Genomic DNA, 22,870 nt, shown 5'->3' on the forward strand with positions numbered 1-22,870 from the left:
GGTTCGATCCCGACTACGGGTGCTGTCTGTATAGAGTTTGCACATTCTCCCCGTGACCTGCGTAGGTTTTCTCCGAGATCTTCTGTTTTTCCTCCAACACTCCAAGCACATACAGGTTTGTAGGTTAATTGGTTTGATATAAATGTAAACTTGTCCCCAGTGTGTAGGATAGTGTTAATGTACGGGGATTGCTGGTCGGCACGGACTCAGTGGGCCGAAGGTCCTGTTTACGTGCTGTATCTCTAAACTAAACTAAACTAACGTTCGTACCTCATTCATCGCACTTCCACCTCAGAGAGATCAGGGTTCAATTTCACTCCTGGAACATGAACACGTAAACCAGGTTGATACTGCAGAGCTTTGTGAGAGAATGCTGCAGTCTCAGGTGCCAGAGTAGGAGTATTTCCTCTGTTGAATGCACTGAATTCATATTTGTGCAGTGTATGCCATCAAGTCTCGTTTTGAAATTCCATTCCATGGCAGGACTTTCATATGAAGAAAGACTGGATAGACTCGGCTTGTACTCGCTGGAATTTAGAAGATTGAGGGGGGATCTTATAGAAACTTACAAAATTCTTAAGGGGTTGGACAGGCTAGATGCAGGAAGATTGTTCCCGATGTTGGGGAAGTCCAGAACAAGGGGTCACAGTTTAAGGATAAAGGGGAAGTCTTTTAGGACCTAGATGAGAAAGTTTTTTTTCACACAGAGTGTGGTGAATCTGTGGAATTCTCTGCCACAGAAGGTAGTTGAGGCCAGTTCATTGGCTATATTTAAGAGGGAGTTAGATGTGGCCCTTGTGGCTAAAGGGATCAGGGGGTATGGAGAGAAGGCAGGTACTGGATACTGAGTTGGATGATCAGCCATGATCATATTGAATGGCGGTGCAGGCTCTATTCACTTCAGTAAATTCTTACCCCACCATTTTTTTAAATGAGCTGTTTAATTTGGGTTTAGTTTGAAGATACACCACAGAAACAGGCTCTTTGGCCCACTTAGTCCGCACACTAATGCTATCCTGCATACTCGGGACTATTTACATTTATACCAAGCCAATTAACCTACAAACCTGTATGTCTTTGGAGTGTGGGAGGAAACCGGATATCCTGGAAAAAAACCCGCACAAGTTGCGTTAAACAGAAAGCTCATCTGTCCACTTGATGGATTTAAACAGCTGGATGGAATTGTAGTCACAGAAACCTAATTTTTCGCTCATATCCCACTCTCCTTCAGAACAATCCCTGGGTGCATCCAGTCCCACCAGAAGTACAGACCCACCAGAGTTGGCGCAAAATACCACGCCGGTGGGGAACAGTGGCCCTGGAAACCTCTGCAACACACAAAGTGCTAGAGGAACTCAACGGGTCAGGCAACGTCTGTGGAGGAAATGGGCAGGTGACGTTGTGACAATAGACTATAGGTGCTGGAGTAGGCCATTCAGCCCTTCAAGCCAGCGCCACCATTCAATGTGTGTAAGAAAATAACTGCTGATGCTGGTACAAATCAAAGGTATTTATTCACAAAATGCTGGAGTAACTCAGCAGGTCAGGCAGCATCTCAGGGGAGAAGGAATGGGTGACGTTTCGGGTCGAGACCCTTCTTCAGACTGATGTCAGGGGGGGGGGACAAAGGAAGGATATAGGTGAAGACAGGAAGACAGTGGGAGATCTGGGAAGGGGGAGGGGAAGAGAGGGACAGAGGAACTATCTAAAGTTGGAGAAGTCAATGTTCATACCACTGGGCTGCAAGCTGATTTGCAGTCTGTAGAAGGGTCTCGACCCGAAACGTCACCCACCATTCAATGTGATCGTGGCTGATCATTTACAATCAGTAACCCGTTCCTGCCTTCTCCCCATTTTGGGTTGGGATGCTTACTTCTTCAGACTGACCTCCATTGAACCTGGAGCCAAAGTTCACAAGGTAAGTGGGCAAGGAAACCTCCTGATTTACATCTATTGCTCGCCCCCCTCGGCTGATGAACTAGTACTTCTTCCTCCATGTTAAACATTTGGGAGAAGCACTGAGAGTAGCATCATGTATTCTGTGGAGCAAGCCACAGTGATTATCCCCTAAAATATCCTGGCAGCATTATCTCCGACCCTGTCAGCTGAATTCTGGTCAAACTGAAGTCAAAGTGCTCAGTTTAGTTTCGTGATACAGTTTGGAAACACGGTCAGGCCGTCTCCTAGCACTATCCTACACACTAGGGACGATTTTACCGAAGCCAATTAATGTACAAACCTGTACGTCTTTAGAGTGCAGGAAGAAACCGGAATACCCGGAGAAAAGTCCCTCACTCACGGAGCATGTACGAACTCCGTACAGACAGCGCCCGCAGTTGGAATCGAACCCGGGTCGCTGGCGCTAAAAGGCAACAACTATAAGCTGCGCCACCGTGCCACCCCTAGGAGAATCAAAGGGAAAATGCACCAGTGTTAAAGTCAAACCTCGCACAGAGAAAAACAGTTGGGTTTGTTGGAGGTCAATTGTCTCAGCCCTGGGGCGTTGGTACAGGAGTCCCTCAAGGGCCGCAGCTGCTTTCAAAAGTGTTAGCTTGCTTCATTCATCGTGGCTTTCTCTTGACAGGTGGATACAAGTGAGGCCAGGTTTTGGTAGGCAGATGGGTAAAGAAAGGCCAGAGATGAAAATACAAAAAGTGAGAGATAATAGGTGGAAGGGGACAGGGGAGAGTGGGAAGGGAAGAAGGGGACGTGGAGAGGGGGAGAGAGGTAAGGGGACGGGGAGAGGGGTAAGGGGATGGGAGAGGGGGAGAGGGGAGAGGGGAGAGGGGGAAGGGGAGAGGGGGAGAGAGGTAAGGGGATGGAGAGAGGGGGAAGGGGAGAAGGGGACGGGGAGAGGGGGAGAGAGGTAAGGGGACGGGGAGAGGGGGAGAGGGGAGAGGGGAGAGGGGGAGAGAGGAGAGGGGGAGAGAGGTAAGGGGACGGGGAGAGGGGGAGAGAGGTAAGGGGACGGGGAGAGGGGTAAGGGGATGGGGAGAGGGGGAGAGGGGAGAGGGGAGAGGGGGAAGAGGAGAGGGGGAGAGAGGTAAGGGGACGGGGAGAGGGGGAAGGGGATGGAGAGAGGGGGAAGGGGAGAGGGGGAAGGGGATGGAGAGAGGGGGAAGGGGAGAAGGGGAAGGGGAGAGGGGGAGAGAGGTAAGGGGACGGGGAGAGGGGTAAGGGGAGAAGGGGACGGGGAGAGGGGGAAGGGGAGAGGGGGAAGGGGATGGAGAGAGGGGGAAGGGGAGAAGGGGACGGGGAGAGGGGGAGAGAGATAAGGGGACGGGGAGAAGGGGAAGGGGAGAAGGGGACGGGGAGAGGGGGAAGGGGGAAGGGGGAAGGGGATGGGGGGGAATGGGATGGGGAGAGGGGGAGAGGGGAGAGGGGAGAGGGGGAAGAGGAGAGGGGGAGAGAGGTAAGGGGATGGGGAGAGGGGGAAGGGGATGGAGAGAGGGGGAAGGGGAGAGGGGGAAGGGGATGGAGAGAGGGGGAAGGGGAGAAGGGGAAGGGGAGAGGGGGAGAGAGGTAAGGGGACGGGGAGAGGGGTAAGGGGAGAAGGGGACGGGGAGAGGGGGAAGGGGAGAGGGGGAAGGGGATGGAGAGAGGGGGAAGGGGAGAAGGGGACGGGGAGAGGGGGAGAGAGATAAGGGGACGGGGAGAAGGGGAAGGGGAGAAGGGGACGGGGAGAGGGGGAAGGGGGAAGGGGGAAGGGGATGGGGGGGAATGGGATGGGGAGAGGGGGAGAAGGGGAAGGGGACGGGGAGAGGGGGAGAAGGGGAAGGGGACGGGGAGAGGGGGAGAAGGGGAAGGGGACGGGGAGAGGGGGACGGGATGGGGAGAGGGGGATGGGGGAGGGGGGACGGAGTAGAGGGGGAAGGATATGAGGGAGAGGGGGAAGGGAAGAAATGGTTGTGAATCCGCATGGGGCACAGAGAAGGGAAGGGAGAGGAGAAAAAGGAAGGGGGAGAAGGACGGGGTTGTGTGTAGAAAGGCTACCTAAAATTGTACACTGCCCAAGCGGAATATAAGGTTGCGCTTCTCCAGTTTGTTCGTGGCCTCACTCTGACAATGGAGTCTCTGACACAGAAAGGTCAGTGTGGGAATGGAAGCGGGAGTCGGAACGGTTAACAACCGGGAGATCCAGCAAGCCTGGGAGAGTAGGGGACAGCTTCTTTGTGAGAGGCAGTGTGGGAGGAGATATAGTCCAGATAAGTGTCGGCATCATGAAATATCACCTCGTGAATTCCTTCATCTGGCTTCACAATTCGCACCACTTCTATCCTTTACTCACACTTCTTCTCTTGTCATCTCTAGCCTTTGTCCAACCATCTGCCCATCAAAAATCCTTGTCTTCTGTATCCACCTATCACTTGCCAGGTTTAGCCTTGCCCCTTGCTCTCTCTTCCAGCTTTCTCCCCGCTCCACCACAATCAACCAATCTGAAACAGGGTCCGGACCCGAAACGTCACCTATCCATGTTCTGCAGAGATGCTGCCTGACCCACTGACTTTCTCCAGCACTTTATGTCATTATCAGTTCGTATTATTTTTCTTCTATACCGGTTGCAAAATGATCGGTGTTTTTATTGGCACGGTTCTTTTTTAAATCAAGGCCTTTTTTGAATGAGGAATCATAGTGATGTGCATGCCCGTGTTCAATCATCCTCGCTGAACTGAAGATGTTCCGTCAACCTCTCCATTTATCGAGTAGTAGTCCTACAACAGAAAAGAAGATGAGCTTTTTGATCTTTGTTTACCACCGCTCCACTTTATGCAGCATGTAGCCCATCGTCACTCTGGATCTGACAACAGCAATGTGCCCAAGGTCACAAACAATGCACGTCTGTATTACTGAGCAGGGAGTACCAGCTTACTGCCCTGTCAGAGAAACATTACAATATAACCAGCGCGTATTTTGTCTTTCCAAAATTAATTAAAAATAATTTAAGTTCTATTTGTAGTTAACAATGAAGTAGAGTTTCAAAGTCTACAGAGAGACTTGGGCCTTTTGGAAGGGTGGGCTGAAAGATGGCAGATGGAGTTTAATGCTGATAAGTGTGAGGTGCTGCATTTTGGTAGGACAAATCAAAATAGGACGTACAGGGTAAATGGTAGGGAATTGAGGAATGCAGTGGAACAGAGGGATCTGGGAATAACTGTGCATTGTTCCCTGAAGGTGGAATCTCACGTGGATAGGGTGGTGAAGAAGGCGTTTGGTATGCTTGCCTTTATAAATCAGAGCATCGAGTATAGAAGTTGGGATGTAATGTTGAAATTGTACAGGGCATTGGTGAGGCCGAATCTGGAGTATGGTGTGCAGTTCTGGTCGCCAAATTATAGGAAGGATGTCGACAAAATGGAGAGGGTACAGAGGAGATTTCCTAGAATGTTGCCTGGGTTTCAGCACTTAGGCTACAGAGAGAGGTTGAACAGGTTGGGTCTTTATTCTTTGGAGCGTAGAAGGTTGAGGGGGGACTTGATAGAGGTTTTTTAAATTTTGAGAGGGACGGACAGAGTTGACGTGGGTAGGCTTTTCCCTTTGAGAGTGGGGAAGATTCCAACAAGGGGACATAGCTTCAGAATTGAGGGACAAAAGTTTAGGGGTAACATGAGGGGTAACTTCTTTACTCAGAGGGTGGTGGCTGTATGGAATGGGCTTCCGGTGGAAGTGGTGGAGGCTGGCTCGATTTTATTATTTAAGAGTAAATTGGATAGGTATATGGATAAGAGGGGATTAGAGGGTTATGGTCTGAGTGCAGGTAGATGAGACTAGGTCAGAGAGAGTGGTCGGCGTGGACTGGTAGGGCCGGACAGGCCTGTTTCCATGCGGTAGTTGTTATATGGTTATATGGTTATATGGTTATTTCATTCCAACTTATACAGTTTGATCGTTCACCCTTTAATACGCATCTTTTATAAGTTTCAAGAGGGGGGCATTGGCAAGAGATCACAAGCACCCCAATTTTGTTTTGCAAACTTTATTGTGTTATCTTCTTCAGTGTCTGCTTTGAATGGAAACCATTGCTCACAATAAGCTTCTCCTTTCCAAATTGACAGCCTTAATTTTGCTGGAGGTTTATTTTATTTTAGAGATACATCGTGTAAACTGGCCCTTCGGCCCACCAAGTCTGCACCGACCAGCGATCCCCGCACATTAACACTATCCTACACACACTAGGGACATTTTACAATTTTACCAAGCCAATTAACCTACATATCTGTACGTCTTTGGAGTGTGGGAGGAAACTGGAGCACTCGGAGAAAACCCTCGCGGTCGCGGGGAGAACGTATAAACTCTGAACAGACAAGCACCCATAGTCAGGATCGAACCCGGGTCTCTGGCGCCGTAAGGCAGCAACTCCACCGCTGCGCCACCGTGCCGTTCAGGTTAAACCTGACACCATACGCACGCTCTCACCTCTGTTTGCTTGTGTTTGGTGCACACCCAGAGACACACAGGACAACTTGGGTACACAGTTATCCTTGAGCTCTAGGCCAGATCTGCCAGGGAATGCTTGCCACTACATGCTTGCATAAAATTATTTCTATTTATCTTAATTTCTACCCTACCCTACCTAGGCCTGCCATGGAAGTTCAGCCACAGTTTGCATATTTACTGTTCCGTCAATAGACATTAGAGAATAGACAATAGGTGCAGGAGGAGGCCATTCGGCCCTTCGAGCCAGCACCGCCATTCAATGTGATCATGGCTGATCATTCTCAATCAGTACCCCGTTCCTGCCTTCTCCCCATACCCCCTGACTCCGCTATCCTTAAGAGCTCTATCCAGCTCTCTCTTGAATGCATTCAGAGAATTGGCCTCCACTGCCTTCTGAGGCAGAGAATTCCACAGATTCACAACTCTCTGACTGAAAAAGTTTTTCCTCATCTCAGTTCTAAATGGCCTACCCTTTATTCTTAAACTGTGGCCCCTTGTTCTGGACTCCCCCAACATTGGGAACATGTTTCCTGCCTCTAACGTGTCCAACCCCTTAATAATCTTGTACGTTTCGATAAGATCTCCTCTCATCCTTCTAAATTCCAGTGTATACAAGCCTAGTCGCTCCAGTCTTTCAACACCTCTTGCCAGTTTGAATCTCAGTACAAACTCCCAAACTCACATATGTTTTACAAGCAAGAGGAGCTCAAACACTTTCCCATTATTACACTGTAGTTGGCACTGCCTAAATGTGCTCTTTATTTAAACAAATCATATCGTTCCCACAGTTACATAATGAGAGTTGATAGATTACAGATCAGTAAACCAGCATGGATTTAGCCTGCATAGCTCATGACAGCAGAAGCTGTCATTGCCACTCTCTGCTTCAGTTACAGATAGATGTGTGAGTTTCACTTGGATAAACTGTTGTTGCTCTGGGATAATTACCTTCTTTATTGGTGCTGTCAGCCATTTTCCTTTCAGTACAGATTTGAAATTAACAGATAAACACAGAAAAGCATTTATAAAGAGTACTGGTGCATTATTCTTGCTATTGAGGGCGTGCAGCGTAGGTTTACTAGGTTAATTCCCGGAATGGCGGGACTGTCATATGTTGAAAGACTGGAGCGACTAGGCTTGTATACACTGGAATTTAGAAGGATGAGAGGGGGATCTTATCGAAACGTATAAGATTATTAAGGGGTTGGACACGTTAGAGGCAGGAAACACGTTCCCAATGTTGGGGGAGTCCAGAACCAGGGGCCACAGTTTAAGAATAAGGGGAAGGCCATTTAGAACAGAGATGAGGACAAACTTTTTTAGTCAGAGAGTTGTGAATCTGTGGAATTCTCTGCCTCAGAAGGCAGTGGAGGCCAATTCTCTGAATGCATTCAAGAGAGAGCTAGATAGAGCTCTTAAGGATAGCGGAGTCAGGGGGTATGGGGAGAAGGCAGGAACGGGGTACTGATTGAGAATGATCAGCCATGATCACATTGAATGGCGGTGCTGGCTTGAAGGGCCGAATGGCCTACTCCTGCACCTATTGTCTACTGTCTATTGTCTATAATCTGCCTTCAAGTTAAACCAGCTCTTCTGTGAAATATTTTTGGACTAGGTTCATAAGCCATTAGGACAAAAGCAGAACACCCATTATTCTGGTGATCACTATACAATTAGTTCCTATGCCGATAAATCTGCCTGTAATGGAAACAACTCAATATGTGCAGAACATGTCACACACATGTTCTGGGACATGTGGAGATATAATTCAGACTAGAATGCTTTGTTCAGGGGTATGTATTACATAATCTAATAGTTTCTTCTTATATGCAGTGCACTGGTGGAAGTTTGCTTGTTCTGCATGAAGGCGGATGGATTGCCCTGAATTACACAGATTAATTGGGATTGTCGGCTGCCAACCATTCACGGCTCGGTTCATCTCGAGCTTCCTCGCATGCTCAACCAACAAAAGGCAGAGGTGAGCAACACACTGAACCTCATCCCACGATTGCACCATGAAACATTATGGACTGGCTCAGCCCACCCTCAGTTTTAGCACAAAGATGGCTGGTAGAGGAATGAATAGAGGAGGTACACATGTATCACCAATGCTGTGGAAAAAGTCAGATGATTTAAAAAAAAGTTTTTTATTATTTTATTTTATTATTTTATTATATTATAGACAATAGGTGCAGGAGTAGGCCATTCGACCCTTTGAGCCAGCACCGCCATTCACCGTGATCATGGCTGATCATCCACAATCAGTACCCCGTTCCTGCCTTCTCCCCATACCCCCTGACTCCGCTATCATTAAGAGCTCTATCTAACTCCCTCTTCAAAGCATCCAGAGAATTGGCCTCCACTGCCTTCTGAGGCAGAGAATTCAACAGCTTCACAACTCTCTGAGTGAAAAAGTTTTCTCTGAGTGAAATATTATTTTAATATTTTAGTTACATTCACTATTTTAATTTGAAAAGCTTTAATATTTTTACTTTTTTCATTATTTAATCATTTAAATGGTCTTAGGTTTAGTTTTATTATTGACACGTGTAGCAAGGTACAGGGAAATACTTTGGTTTGCATACCAGCCAAACAGATCAGACATACCATCCGTACATGCAATTAAGTCAAACTCCTGTATAATAGATAGATCAAAAGGAATGATATAGAGTGCAGAATATAGTTCTCCACATTGTAGTACACCAGTTCCCTAGACAACTGGTCCAACCTCATCTGTTGCATCCGCTGCTCTAGATGTCAACTTATTTACATCGGCGAAACCAAGCGCAGGCTCGGCGATCGCTTCGCTCAACACCTGCGCTCGGTCCGCATTGACCAAACTGATCTCCCGGTGGCCGAGCACTTCAACTCCCCCTCCCATTCCCAGTCTGACCTTTCTGTCATGGGCCTCCTCCAGTGCCATAGTGAGGCCCACCGGAAATTGGAGGAACAGCACCTCATATTTCGCCTGGGCAGCTTGCAGCCCAGTGGTATGAACATTGACGTCTCCAACTTTAGATAGTTCCTCTGTCCCTCTCTTCCCCTCCTCCTTCCCAGATCTCCCTTTATCTTCCTGTCTCCACCTATATCCTTCCTTTGTCCCGCCCCCTTGACATCAGACTGAAGAAGGGTCTCGACCCGAAACGTCGCCCATTCCTTCTCTCCTGAGGTGCTGCCTGACCTGCTGAGTTACTCCAGCATTTTGTGAATAAATACCTTCGATTTGTACCAGCATCTGCAGTTATTTTCTTATAGTTCCCTAGACAAAGTCCAATGTGCAATAGAGGTGAATTGGATAGTATCCTGCAATAGTCTTTGAAAGCTGATGAGTCGACAAAAGACACCACAACATTCTGGTGCAGGGCCTCAGCGAAATGTCATCTGAGCCTTGTCAGCACTCGGTCAGCTCCACCTCACAAAAGGCTCTCAACTCGTTCAGATGAAGTACCTGTAGATATGCGACACTGTGTGTGACACAGTGTGTGTGTCTCTGTGTGTGTGTGTGTGTGTGTGTGTGTGTGTGTGTGTGGGTTTCAGTTTCAGTTTAGTTTATTGTCACGTGTTACGAGGTACAGTGAAAAGCTTTTGTTGCGTGCTAACCAGTCAGCAGAAGGACAATACGTGATTACAATCGATCCATTTACAATGTAATACATGATTTCAATCAATCCATTTACAAGGTGATACATGATTGCAATCGATCCATTTATAGTGCAATATATGATTACAACGATCCATTTACAGTGTGTGTGTGTGTGCACATGCGTGTGCATCTGCGTATGTGCATTATTAGCATATGAACTCACATTTCTATGAATTTTGTCCTTCCAGCCATTTAAATATTAACAAATAGATAAGCCACGTTTTTGTCATCTTGCCTTGTCTTGCAACGTTGTTCAATACTTTCCTGTTTTACAGTGTATATATATGGAAACTGAAGAAATGCTTTAAAGAGATACTATACTTCCAATAGAATAAAATTTAATTTAATAGTTCCTAAACCATACTTCAAGCAGAATCATGTACGTAGTAGATATGGTTAGCTTTAGCAACAACAAAGGATAAAATGTTGATTTTATTATTTTATTAATTAGCAACCAGACCAGCACTTTTATTCGACTGAATAACATGAATTGATGCATATTGAAAGCTTTAAATCTTACAATGATTCTAGATCAGAGTAAGTGCCATGCATGCAATCTATCCTTATCCACCCACCGTCACATTGTATGAAGAAATCAGTACGTTGCCTTGTCTACTAGTACTTACCATGAATGATTCAATAATTTTCATGTTGGTGCTTGGAGCATACAGATCATTAATAGTCTTCATTACAACTATATTAAAAACTTACTTTCTTTCGGAAAAGTAATTGTTTAATGCGAATATATACAAGTTCCCTACTTCAACCAGACTCACTTTGTTGTAAATTCAGTGGGACAATTGAAGCAGTACTGTGTCACTGGAGCCTTTTCATATGCAATCTTGCTGAAGCTCTGGGCAGCACAATCATTGCGATGTTATGGCGGGTGTGTAGGTTTGATCCTGAACTCAAGTCAGTGTGAAATGTGTTCATTTTCCTCTTGACCATGTAACTTTTTGCTATGTGGTCCAGTTTTCTCCCACACGGCAAAGATGTGCAGGTAAGTCAATTGATACATGCAAATTATCCTCATTGTAGGCATGTGTGAGCTGATGGGTAGATGAGAGAAATTGAATGTGTAGGAAGGAACTGCAGATGCTGGTTTGAACCGAATATAGACACAAAAAGCTGGAGTAACTCAGCGGGTCAGACAGCATCTCTGCGAAAAGGAATAGGTGACATTTTGGGTCAAGACACTTCTTAGTAACTCAGCAGGTCAGACCACATCTCTGGAGAAAAGGATTAGGTGACGTTTCTTCAGTCTGAAGAAGGGTCTCAACCCGAAACGTCATCTGTTCCTTTTCTCCAGAGATACTGTCAAACCCACTGAGTTACTCCAGCTTTTTGTGCCTATCTTCGAGAGAAATTGTTTCAGGACTGCAGAGAAAAAAAAAAGGAGAGGGCAGGAATGGGATGGGATAGATGTACCTGCAGCAGGCATGAACAATGGGCTGAATGGTCTCCTTCTTGGTTGTGATAAATAAGCAAGCCGCACTGCGGTTTCTGCATTCCATGGAGCTAAAACAAAAATGACAAATCTAGTTTGAGGAGCTGGCATAGTTACATAAATCTTCTGTATTACATTTTGTATCGTTTTGTAAATTTTCACTGACAGAAATATTAGTGTTTAAAAACCGCAGTAATACTTTAAATTAAACATAAAATGTTGTAAATATACAAGAGGTCAGCAACATCTGTGGAGACGGAACCATATTCAGCAGGCCAGAACACATTTCACTCGTTGTGAAGATTACATTCATCCCCGCATTATATCTGCACTAATATTTTATAGCCATACAGGTCACAACACACATTCCTCAAGTGCTTTGGCTAAAAAGAGAACAAAAAACATCATGGGTACAAAATAAAACCTGGAAGTTCACACTGGGTCCAATTGACTTGCAAAGAAAAAGGATGAATTTATGCTTTTCTGGGATTTTAAATGAGAACAATCCATTGATCTGCTGATCATTATTTGTCAAATAGAAAAGAAAGAAAATCTCTTCAGCTTCAATGGCGGGCTTGTGAATTCAGATATCCACCTTATAAATGAAACTGTATCATTAAATTGAAGCCACAGATAAGCAAGTAAGACTTTTGTATTAATATCTCGGATTTCTTTGAAGTAACTGCCTAAAGAGGCCAGTGTTTTACAATGTCTGATGTTGGAAGAGAAACAAGCTATGCCACACATGGGGAGATGGAACATATCTCATCAACAAAACATGAGAAGAGACTTGAGTAGAAAATCGCAATCTGTTTGCCACAGGCAATTTTCCAGCTCTTCATGCAATATGCTGGGCACGCATTTTTTCTTCTCTTTCTGAAAATTAAATGAGATACTTCCAACCAAGGGTTTGAAGCTGTTGTCAGTGTGCACAGATATCATGCTCAAACTTCTTTGTTTCTGAAGAAATATGTAAACAAAGAAGTCGTCTCGGTCTGTTTACAATTTAGTTTATTTTGGGCCACAAATCAAATATCAATGTGCAAATAGCAGTGGGGTAGATGAAAATTGATATTTAGACACAAAGTGGGACCTCTTTCACTCCCTGAATGGTTTAAAAATAGAGAGGGTCTTTCAATTATAGAGGTGCTTACATTTTTTATTTAAAGAATGGAACATCTCAGAATCAGCATGCATGCTTGATTTTCATTATTTCTATGAAACCCACTCTCATCGCAAAATATCTTTGAAAGATTATGGCTGAAAAATATTAACAATTACAAACATTTTAAAAGAGCTTTATCACAGAGAATAAACATGAATTTATTTACAGTCAGTCACATTTACCACTTTGTGCTACTTCCAAATACCATAATAGCTTTTTGATTTTAATTTCTAGCTCTCTGAATGCTGGAACAGTATTACAGTTTAAAGGGTCTCTTTTCTTAATTTGAGCCAAAAACCAGAAACCTATTTAAAAATCACGTTATATGTGTCGAACATTAACAGGCTAATTTTTTTGTAACAGTAAGTGCATTCACCAGAATTATGCACCTGGCTGGTATCATCCACTAAAATAAAAACAGCTTATTACTGGGCACACTTTAGTTTGTTGTCACACAGGATAGTGGTCCCATCTGCATAGAATTGCATTTAATTAGAATTTATTTTTTTATTTATTCTCTTTTTTCTTTACTCATTGGCGTTCTATGTCCACAATTTATGCTTGCTAATAGATCCCCATTTTTGTGATGCTTAACCTACAAGCTGCCATTTATTTTCCTCTGGGTGGGATAAAATGTAGATTAACATTACTTAATTTTATTTTTTAAATACTTGTTCCGCAATCTCCTGTGTGGTAACTGGCAGTTTTCACCTTTTAAAACATTCGCCGTGTTAGGATCTTAAGTCACAATGTAACAATAATTCACAAGATTCAATCCCCCTCTGTTTTTCAATGCAGCGATTTTATAGGTGGTAAAAATTGTACTGAACAGGAAATGAAATTCACATATCTCCGGTGTATCGTGACCTTCAAACTATTCAGACTCTTCTCTGGAAGAGAAGGGCTGACCCATGAATGCAGACCTAACTGTGCCTGAGCGCTCTCTGCGATGAGTGACAGACTTTACTGTTCCTCGGGGAATTGGTGACTGTGAGGCTTCAATGAGACACATTATTTGAATTTGCCATCATTCAGACCAGCACACAGTGTCAATCTGAATGGATGATCTTTTTGTCATAATAGGGAAGCACTGACTTATGGGGTCCCCGTATTTCACTCATTTCTGAGAATTTATGTTAAACTATGTTGCTGGTGGCTTGGGAGCAAACCTTTGATTCAAACCGACCTCTTGCTATTTGTTCGCTATACCACAGGTGTAATGGCAACTTCAGTCTTTTCCAATAAAGTCCTGTCCGCTTGCCATTACTACTTCACAGGGAGTGGGAGTGAACGATGCAAACCAACAGAGATTTTCCAAATGTATTTTCAGTTTAATTAGTCGTTTATTGAAGTAGTAATACAAACAGGTCTGTTGCAGTTCTTTATCTCCAAGCTTTCAGCTCTTGTCGCGGGTCTGGTCAGAACTGTATCTCACCATACTCCCTGTGTCTGACCCCTCCCAGTCCTTGTAGCTCCAGATATACCACCAGGTTCTGTCTCCTCCCAGTACGTTATGCCCATATATGTAGTCATCTCACTACAGCCCCCAAGTGTCCAAAATAATACAGCAAGATATCCAGACAAAATAATACAATATGCTAAAACAGCCAGCACAAACATAAACGGCTCCTACACATCGGCCCCTAATTGTTCTATGTATACAACAAAACAATTACCAATAAACATTAAAACTTTACACGTAATCAAAATAAAAAGGTATGCACTATGTGTTGGAATCTAATCTACTTTAGTGATTCTTCAATTATTAAGGCCACCAGTCTTTGCTGTACTCAAGTATCAGCTTCTAGGAGCAGACATATCTTCATTATAGGTCTTTCCAAGATGTTGCTCTTAGTCTGAAGTCGAACTGTGCGCACAAGACCTTGTGCATCTGGTATGGTCTCCAATATTCTGCCCCTTAGCCAGGAGCCTCGCGGTGCAGTGCAATCAGCCACCACGACAATGTCACCTGTAGCAAAGCTTCTTTTTACCCTAGACCACTGTTGTCGTTCTAGGATTAGAGGCATATTCTTGTATCCACCGTTTCCAAATTAGATCTGCCATATATTGTACCTGTCTCCATCGGCGTCTAATATATCAAGTCTTCCTTTAAAAAGAGTCCAGGTGGAAGTATAGGCTTGGCTTTCAACAGAAGATGGTTTACTGTGAGTGCTTCTAGTCAAGTCAAGTCAAGTCAAGTCAATTTATTTGTATAGCACATTTAAAAACAACCCACGTTGACCAAAGTGCTGCACATCTGACCAGGAAAAAAAAGAAACATACAGTGGCAGGCAGCCAAACACAACGGCGCGGCCATCTTGAACAAAATGTTAATTCAATCACCCACAGTCCAACAATAAAAGCACTAAACAGGCACCCAAAATTACCCAACCCCAAAAACCCCCCAAAACACAGTCCAACAATAGAAGCATTAAATAGGCATTCAAATCACACACCCCAAAACCCCCAAAAACACAGTCCAACAATAAAAGCATCAAACAGGCACTCAAACCACCCAACCCCAAAAACACACAAAAAAAGAAACATCCATCAAAGAAACATCCATCACAGTGAGTCTCCTCCAGTCCTCTCTCTCCTCACTGTGATGGAAGGCCACAATGTCTTTCCCTTCTCCCGCTGTTCCTCGCCCGCAGTCAGGTTGTTGTGGTTGCAGGCCGCACCGGACGGTCCACAGCGGGCCGAGCCCAAGGCGCGTCGCGTCGCAGCCGCTCCCGCAGCCTCCGAAGACGGCCGGCTCCGCCGATGATAAGTCCGATCCGGGGCGGGCGAACACGCTGCTGCCGCTGTTGTTGCACGTCGGGGCGGTCGTGGCTCCCGACATTGAAGCCCCCGCCCAGCAGAGAAATATCCCGCGGCCATCCTAGGCCGCGCCGGACGGTGAAATGTCCGCGCCCCAAGCCCCGTGATCCGGGGCGGGCGAACACGCTGCCGCTGCCGGAGCTCCCGATGTCGGCATCCACGCTGCCCGAGCCTAAGGCGAGTCGCAGCTGCTCCCGCAGCCTCCGAAGACGGCCGGCTCCAGTGGTGGTAAGTCCGATCCGCGGGCTCTGCGAACCAGAGCCCTGGAGGCCGACAGCTCCAGGAGTTGGGCCGATGGTAGGCCGCAGCAGGAACGGAGACACGGCCCAGAAAACAAAGGTCGGGTCTCCGTTCTGAAGGGACACATATTTACAGTGTTAGTTTCCCCCTCCCCCCCACATACACACATAGTACACAAACACAAAAACACCACATCACAACTACAATTAAGACAAAAAAAAATCAACCAAAACACAAAGACAAATGGACCGCAGGTGAGCGGCAGCTGCTAGGGCAGTGCCGCCATTTTGAGTATCTAGGTCCATTGGATTATCAGAACTCTTGGTAATTGCTCCAACTTCACATATTAAAGTTTTAAATCCTTCATCATCCAGAACTTGTTGTTTAAGAACAGAGCGCAGCATATTTTGAATCATGCGGATCAATCGTTCCCAAACACTGCCGTGATGGGATCCAGCTGGTGATAAAGTACCACCTTATCCCTTGCTGAAGCATAGCATCCTGGTAAGACCACATCTGAAGTATTGTGCACAGTCTTGGTCTCTTAATTTAAGGAAGTACATCCTTGTAATTGAGGCAGTGCAGCGTAGGTTCACGAGATTGATCCCTGGGATGGCGGGACTGTCATATGAGGAAAGATTGAAAAGACTAGGCTTGTATTCACTGGAGTTTAGAAGGATGAGAGGGGATCTTATAGAAACATATAAAATTATAAAAGGACTGGACAAGCTAGATGCAGGAAAAATATTTCCAATGTTGGGGGAGTCCAGAACCAAGGGCCACAGTCTTAGAATAAAGGGGAGGCCATTTAAAACTGAGGTGAGAAGGAACTCTTTCACCCAGAGAGTTGTGAATTTGTGGAATTCTCTGCCACAGAGGGCAGTGGAGGCCAAATCACTGGATGGATCCAAATCTCTGCAGATCCTCTCATGCTCTGTCAGGTTGGATGGGGAGCGTCGATGCACAGCTATTTTCAAGTCCCTCCAGGGATGTTCGATTGGGTTCAAGTCCGGGCTCTGGCTGGGCCACTCAAGGACTTTCACAGACTTTTCACGAAGCCACTCCTGCGTTGTCTTGGCTGTGTGCTTAGGGTCGTTATCCTGTTGGAAGGTGAACCTTCACCCCAGTCTGAGATCCAGAACACTCTGGAGCAGGTTTTCATCAAGGATCTCTCTGTACTTTGCTCCGTTCATCTTTCCCTCGATCCTGACTAGTCTCCCAGTTCCCGCCACTGAAAAACATCCGCGCAGCATGATGCTGCCATCACCATGCTTCACCTTAGGTATGGTATTGGCCAGGTGATGAGCGGTGCCGCTTGGCATTATGGTCAAAGAGTTCAATATTGGTCTCATCAGACCAGACAATATTGTTTCTCATGGTCTGAGAGTCCTTTAGGTGTCTTTTGGCAAACTCCAAGCAGGCTGTCATGTGCCTTTTACTGAGGAGTGGCTTCCGTCTGGCCACTCTACCATAAAAGCCTGATTGGTTGAGTGCTGCAGATATAGTTGTCCTTCTGGAAGGTTCTCCCATCTTCACAGAGGAACTCTGGAGCTCTGTCAGAGTGACCATCGGGTTCTTGGTCACCTCCCTGACCGAGGCCCTTCTCCCCGATTGCTCAGTTTGGCCGGGCGGCCAGCTCTATGAAGAGTTCTGGTGGTTCCAAACTTCTTCCATTTAAGAATAACGGAGGCCACTGTGCTCTTCGGGACCGGCAATGCTGCAGAAATTGTTTTATATCCTTCCCTAGATCTGTGTCTCGACACAATCCTGTCTCGGAGGTCTATGGACAATTCTTTCATCTTCATGGCTTGTGTTTTGCTCTGACATGCACTGTCAACTGTGGGACCTTATATAGACAGGTGTGTGCCTTTCCAAATCATGTCCAATCAATTTAGTTTACCACTGCTGGACTCCAATCAAGTTGTAGAAACATCTCAAGGATAATCAATGGAAACAGGATGAACCTAAGCTCAATTTTGAGTGTCGTAGCAAAGGGACTGAATACTTATGTAAATGTGATATTTCAGTTATTTCTTTTTAATTGCTTTGCAAACATTTCTAAACACCTGTTTTCGCTTCTTCATTCTGGGGTATTATGTGTAGATTGATGAGAAAAAAATGAATTTAATCCATTTTAAAATAAGGCCGCTGGACTTAACATCGCCGGCGCGGCTCGGCTGCGGGACGTTTCAGTGCCCGGTGCGGCTCGGCCGCTGGACTTAACATCGCCGGCGCGGCTCGGCTGCGGGACGTTTCAGTGCCCGGTGCGGCTCGGCTGCGGGACTTAACATCGCCGGCGCGGCTCGGCTGCGTGACGTTTCAGTGCCCGGTGCGGCTCGGCCGCTGGACTTAACATCGCCGGCGCGGCTTGGCCGCGGGACGTTTCAGTGTCCGGTGCGGCTCGGCCGCGGGACTTAGCAGCGGCCGCGGTGCCTTCCATCGCCCAGCGCGGCTCGGCCGCTGGACTTAACATTGCTGGCGCGGCTCAGCCGCGGGATGTTTCAGTGCCCGGTGTGGCTCGGCCGCGGGGCATTCCATCCCCTTGCGGGGGCTGTGCGTGTCGGTTGCCTCAGTAGGGGTCGAGCTGCCTGCCCGTGGGCGCGGGGGGGAAGAGAGTGGAAGTTTTGTTGCCTCCATCACAGTGAGGGGGTGTTTGGAGTCACTGTGATGGATGTTGGTGTTGGGGTCGTGTGTCCTGTGTTCTTTTCTTTTTTGCTGTGTCTTGAGACTGCTAAAATTTCGTTCGGTATTTATACCGAATGACAATAAAGTTCTGTTATGTTATGTTAACAAAATGTGGAAAAAGTGAAGGGGTCTGAATACTTTCTGAATGCACTGTATCTAGACAAAATAATATAATATGCTAAAACAGCCAGCACAAACACAAATGGCTCCTACAACAGGTATATTGATCTCAATATGGGAGGGGGGGTGGGTTGGTTGGCTGCTATTTGGGTCTCCGTTTCTTAGCTTGATAAGACTGCCCATTTGATGGGATATATTAATAATTCCAACTACATTGATGATCACGGCCTCAGACATCAGTCCGTAGTTTGAGACCAGAGTGGCCCGTAGGTTGGCAATTGATCGATTAATTGAAAGATACCGCATGGAAACTGGCCCTGCGGATGCCGGTTCTGTGTTATCCTACTTTCTTCTCCACACACTACACGCGAGGGCAATTTACAGAGGCCAATTAACCTACAAACCCGCGTGTCTTTGGGATCTGAGGGGAGACCGGAGCACCTGGATGATACCCACATGGTCACAGGCATAATGCTATACCGTCAGCACACAAGGTCAGGATCAAACCCGGGACCCTGTTGCTGAGTGAAAAGGAATTTTGCTTGTTGGTTTGCATTTCATTTTTGCACCTCCAATCTGTGTTGATGTTGTATCTGTGAAATCGATTTGGCAGAGCTGGACAATCTCAAAAGCCTTGAATGGAACTGGCAAATTCCCTGGATCCTCATAGCACCGATTAAAGCTCTATTGGAGCTGGTCTGGGTTCGCACGCCGTCCGTTGTATTTCTCCGTGACTCTTAGGGGAATACCAAGTCAAAGCCAACATGAAGTGTGGGGGAAAGTACTGAAGCAAATTAATACTCAAACCTATCTCAAAATGCTGGTTTCACACAGGAAAGCATTTAATAATCTAGAGCCTTATAGGTAATAAGGTAATAAGCCTTTACCACCTTAGACAGCTTTGGAAATTCAGAATGTCTCTGCGGATCCTTCGTTGCTTCTACTCTGGGGCTGTAGAGAGCATCCTGTCCGGCAACATTACAGTCTGGTTTGGGAACAGCTCTGCCCAGGACAGGAAGGCCCTGCAGAGAGTAGTGCGTTCGGCAGAACACACCATGGGAACTACACTCGCCCCCCTGCAGGACCTATACATCGGGAGGTGTAGATCGAGAGCAAGCAAGATTATGAGGGACCCCTGCCACCCCAGTAACGGACTGTTCCAGATGCTACGGTCAGGCAAGCGCCTCCGCTATCACGCTGTGAAAACGGAGAGGATGAGACGGAGTTTCTTCCCACAGGCCATCAGGACTGTTAACTTTTATAACTCCAGGGACTAAATTTTGTCTTCTCTGTATTAACTTTAATTTATATGCTGTAACTGTAATTCTTTTTTTTTGCACAATCCGCAGCTATTGCCACTTTCATTTCACTGCACATCGTGTATGTGGGTGTGACAAATAAACTTGACTTGACTTGTCTTGACTTGACTTGACTTGAGAGCATGGTTGCCTGGCTCCGAGGCTCACCTTTCAGCCCTCCTATCGCAAACATTTTTCTTGCCCTCTCGAAGGTCATCCAAGCGCTCCAATCACCATTCCACTTACTTCGCCTCTCCCTAATGTAGCACACTTCCACTAGCCTCTCTCACTGCAGTAATAACCTCACCAGCCTCTTCCCTTTAGAGGCAGTGCAAGAAGCGACAGGCATCCTGCTTAGGCCAGGAGTCGTCTTCACCCACCATTTAAAAGCATCTCAGCAAGCTCACCCTATCCTGCTTCAGTGCTTCAGTGGACATGGTACACCAAAATGCTTCACAATTATTCACAGTCCTCAAAGACACCCTTGCTATTGAGGCAGTGCAGCATAGGTTCACGAGGTTAATCCCCGGGATGGCGGGACTGCCATATGAGGAAAGATTGGAAAGACTGGGCTTGTATTCAATGGAGTTTAGAATGATGAGAGGGGATCTTATAGAGACGTATAAAATTATAAAAGGACTGGACAAGCTAGATGCAGGAAAAATGTTCTCAATGTTGGGGGAATCCAGAACCAGGGGACAGAGTCTAAGAATAAAGAGGAGGCCATTTAAAACTGAGGTGAGAAGAAACTTTTCACCCAGAGAGTTGTGAATTTTGGGAATTCGCTGCCACAGAAGGCAGTGGAGGTTTAAAAGAGAGTTAGATAGAGCTCTAGGGGCTAGTGGAATCAAGGGATATGGGGTGAGGGCAGGCACAGGTTATTGATTGTGGATGATCAGCCATGATCACAATGAATGACGGTGCTGGGTCGACGGGCCAAATGGCCTCCTCCTGCACTTGTTTTCTATGTTTTCTATGTTTTCTACAATCACGCACTAAATTACTCATCTTTCTTCCACTGTTTCAGTGTATTTCAGGTGGGGTTTCCCAATCGTACTTCCTCAACCCATATTGCTGGGCAAATCCTAACCTCATCAACATTCATGCTGTTTGCTGTGAGAGCTGGTGCTGGGTTTATTCTGCCTATTTGCACAGGTGGACACCTAAGCCACTCAGTTCCCGGGCTGTGGGTAAACATCCTCAATCATCTTACTCTTGATCCTGCACCATTACCACTCTCACCTCTGCACCAGCCTGCAGGAGATTCGAGCAAAGATTGGTCCCATTTTTCATTTGCATTTATTAGATTTTGAAATGTTTTATCTTATGGGGGATAAGTACTTGCAAGTACAAAGCATATTTTGCTCTTTAAATGGTTTATTGAGTACAGAGCTGGGTCGTATTTCCAATTCAGTTTTAGATGAGACCAGCACAAGAAACTACCAATTCAGCAGCTTTTCATTTCACTGCAGCCATTGTCACGAAGCGGAACAAAATCAGGAAAAGTCCGGGAATGCCCTCATCTCACCTGGTGGAGCATCACTATATAAGATATAAGATAATAGAGCAGACCAAGATAGACCACTCGACCCTAAATACCATACTATGTCATGGCGCCATTTTATTAGGCAGAAACTTGCAGAAACATTTAAAAAGAAAAATAATAAAAATCTGTGAATTGATAGATGAGATATATTCTGCATTTTTATGGTATCATCACACATACTGTTCCCCCAAAACACTAATTACACTGTGAGAGGCATAGCGAATGGCGGGTTTTGCCTACTAAAATAGCTCCTTTGCATACTACACTTCAGTATAGTCGATTTTGACAGAGTGGTCCATCTTGCTCCTCTAGTATCTTTGATCACTACAATATGTACCAGTTAGCTCCTTCGGAAAGCCCTACTAGTGGGAATTAACCCTATGCCTCATCTGGATTACCACCCATTTCTTCTGCTATACCATTCCCCTCCCCACCACCCCCCCCCCCCCCAACCCTCTCCCGACCCTTCCTCCTAAATCGCTTCATCTTGCCTTACATTTCACACCTCTTCTCATCTTATCTCACAACCTTTTGTTCCCTTTACATCTCTGGCCTTTGTCCACCCATCAAATTTCCCTCCTATCCACCTATCACTTGCCTGGTTTTGTCCCATATCCTCCGCTCTTCCAACTTGCATTCCCTACTAGAATCAGTCTGAGGAAAGGTCCCGACCCAAAACATCGCCTATCCACGTCCACCAGAGATGCTGTCTGAACCCACTGAGTTCCTCCAGCATTTTGTGTGTTTAGCCCAACTAGTAGTGTCTATATTCCGAATAAATATTCTATATTCTAAATTCCAAACAAATAAGAAACACATGTTTCAGATGCATTCATTTGAAATTCAAGTTGACAATGGAAAATGCTGGCAATAATGAGCAAGTGAGGTAGCGACTATGGAGGATGAAAAACGATTGACATTTTGGGTCACATGTGGTGATCTGCTTGGTTCGGATCCAGTGTGCTTGTAGGATCATGCTGGCAAATCTAACCAACTAACTTGCATTGTGGGTTATTCCTATTCCCACCCCTTCCAATACTAGTTTTCAATACCTTTGCAAAATAATCATCCACAAACTTTCTATTTGGAGCCACTATCAACACCCAACTAAAGTGATCGTGAGGAGTCTTCAATGAATCGTAGCGGATCTCGGCGCGCCGCCGAAAAAATTTCCAGATAGAAATTTCACGGCGACAGCTGGCTTGTCGCCAGGTATCGTAGCTTATTGCGGGCGCTGTCGCATGCTGTCCCCAGGTTTGCTAGGTTGTCGCAGATGCATTTAGAAGCACGTATATGTACCGAGGTACAGTGAAAAGCTTTGTTTTGCATGCTATCTGATCAAATCGGATAATACTGCACATACGTACACTCAAGCTAGGCTCAAGTACAATTGCAGAGCAAAGTGAAGAGTGGCTCAGAGTGCTGAATATAGTTCTCAGCATTGTAGCATAACAGCTCGAGAGACAACTGT

Source organism: Rhinoraja longicauda, chromosome 4, assembly GCF_053455715.1.
Source record: "Rhinoraja longicauda isolate Sanriku21f chromosome 4, sRhiLon1.1, whole genome shotgun sequence".
Classification (NCBI taxonomy): Eukaryota; Metazoa; Chordata; class Chondrichthyes; order Rajiformes; family Arhynchobatidae; genus Rhinoraja; species Rhinoraja longicauda.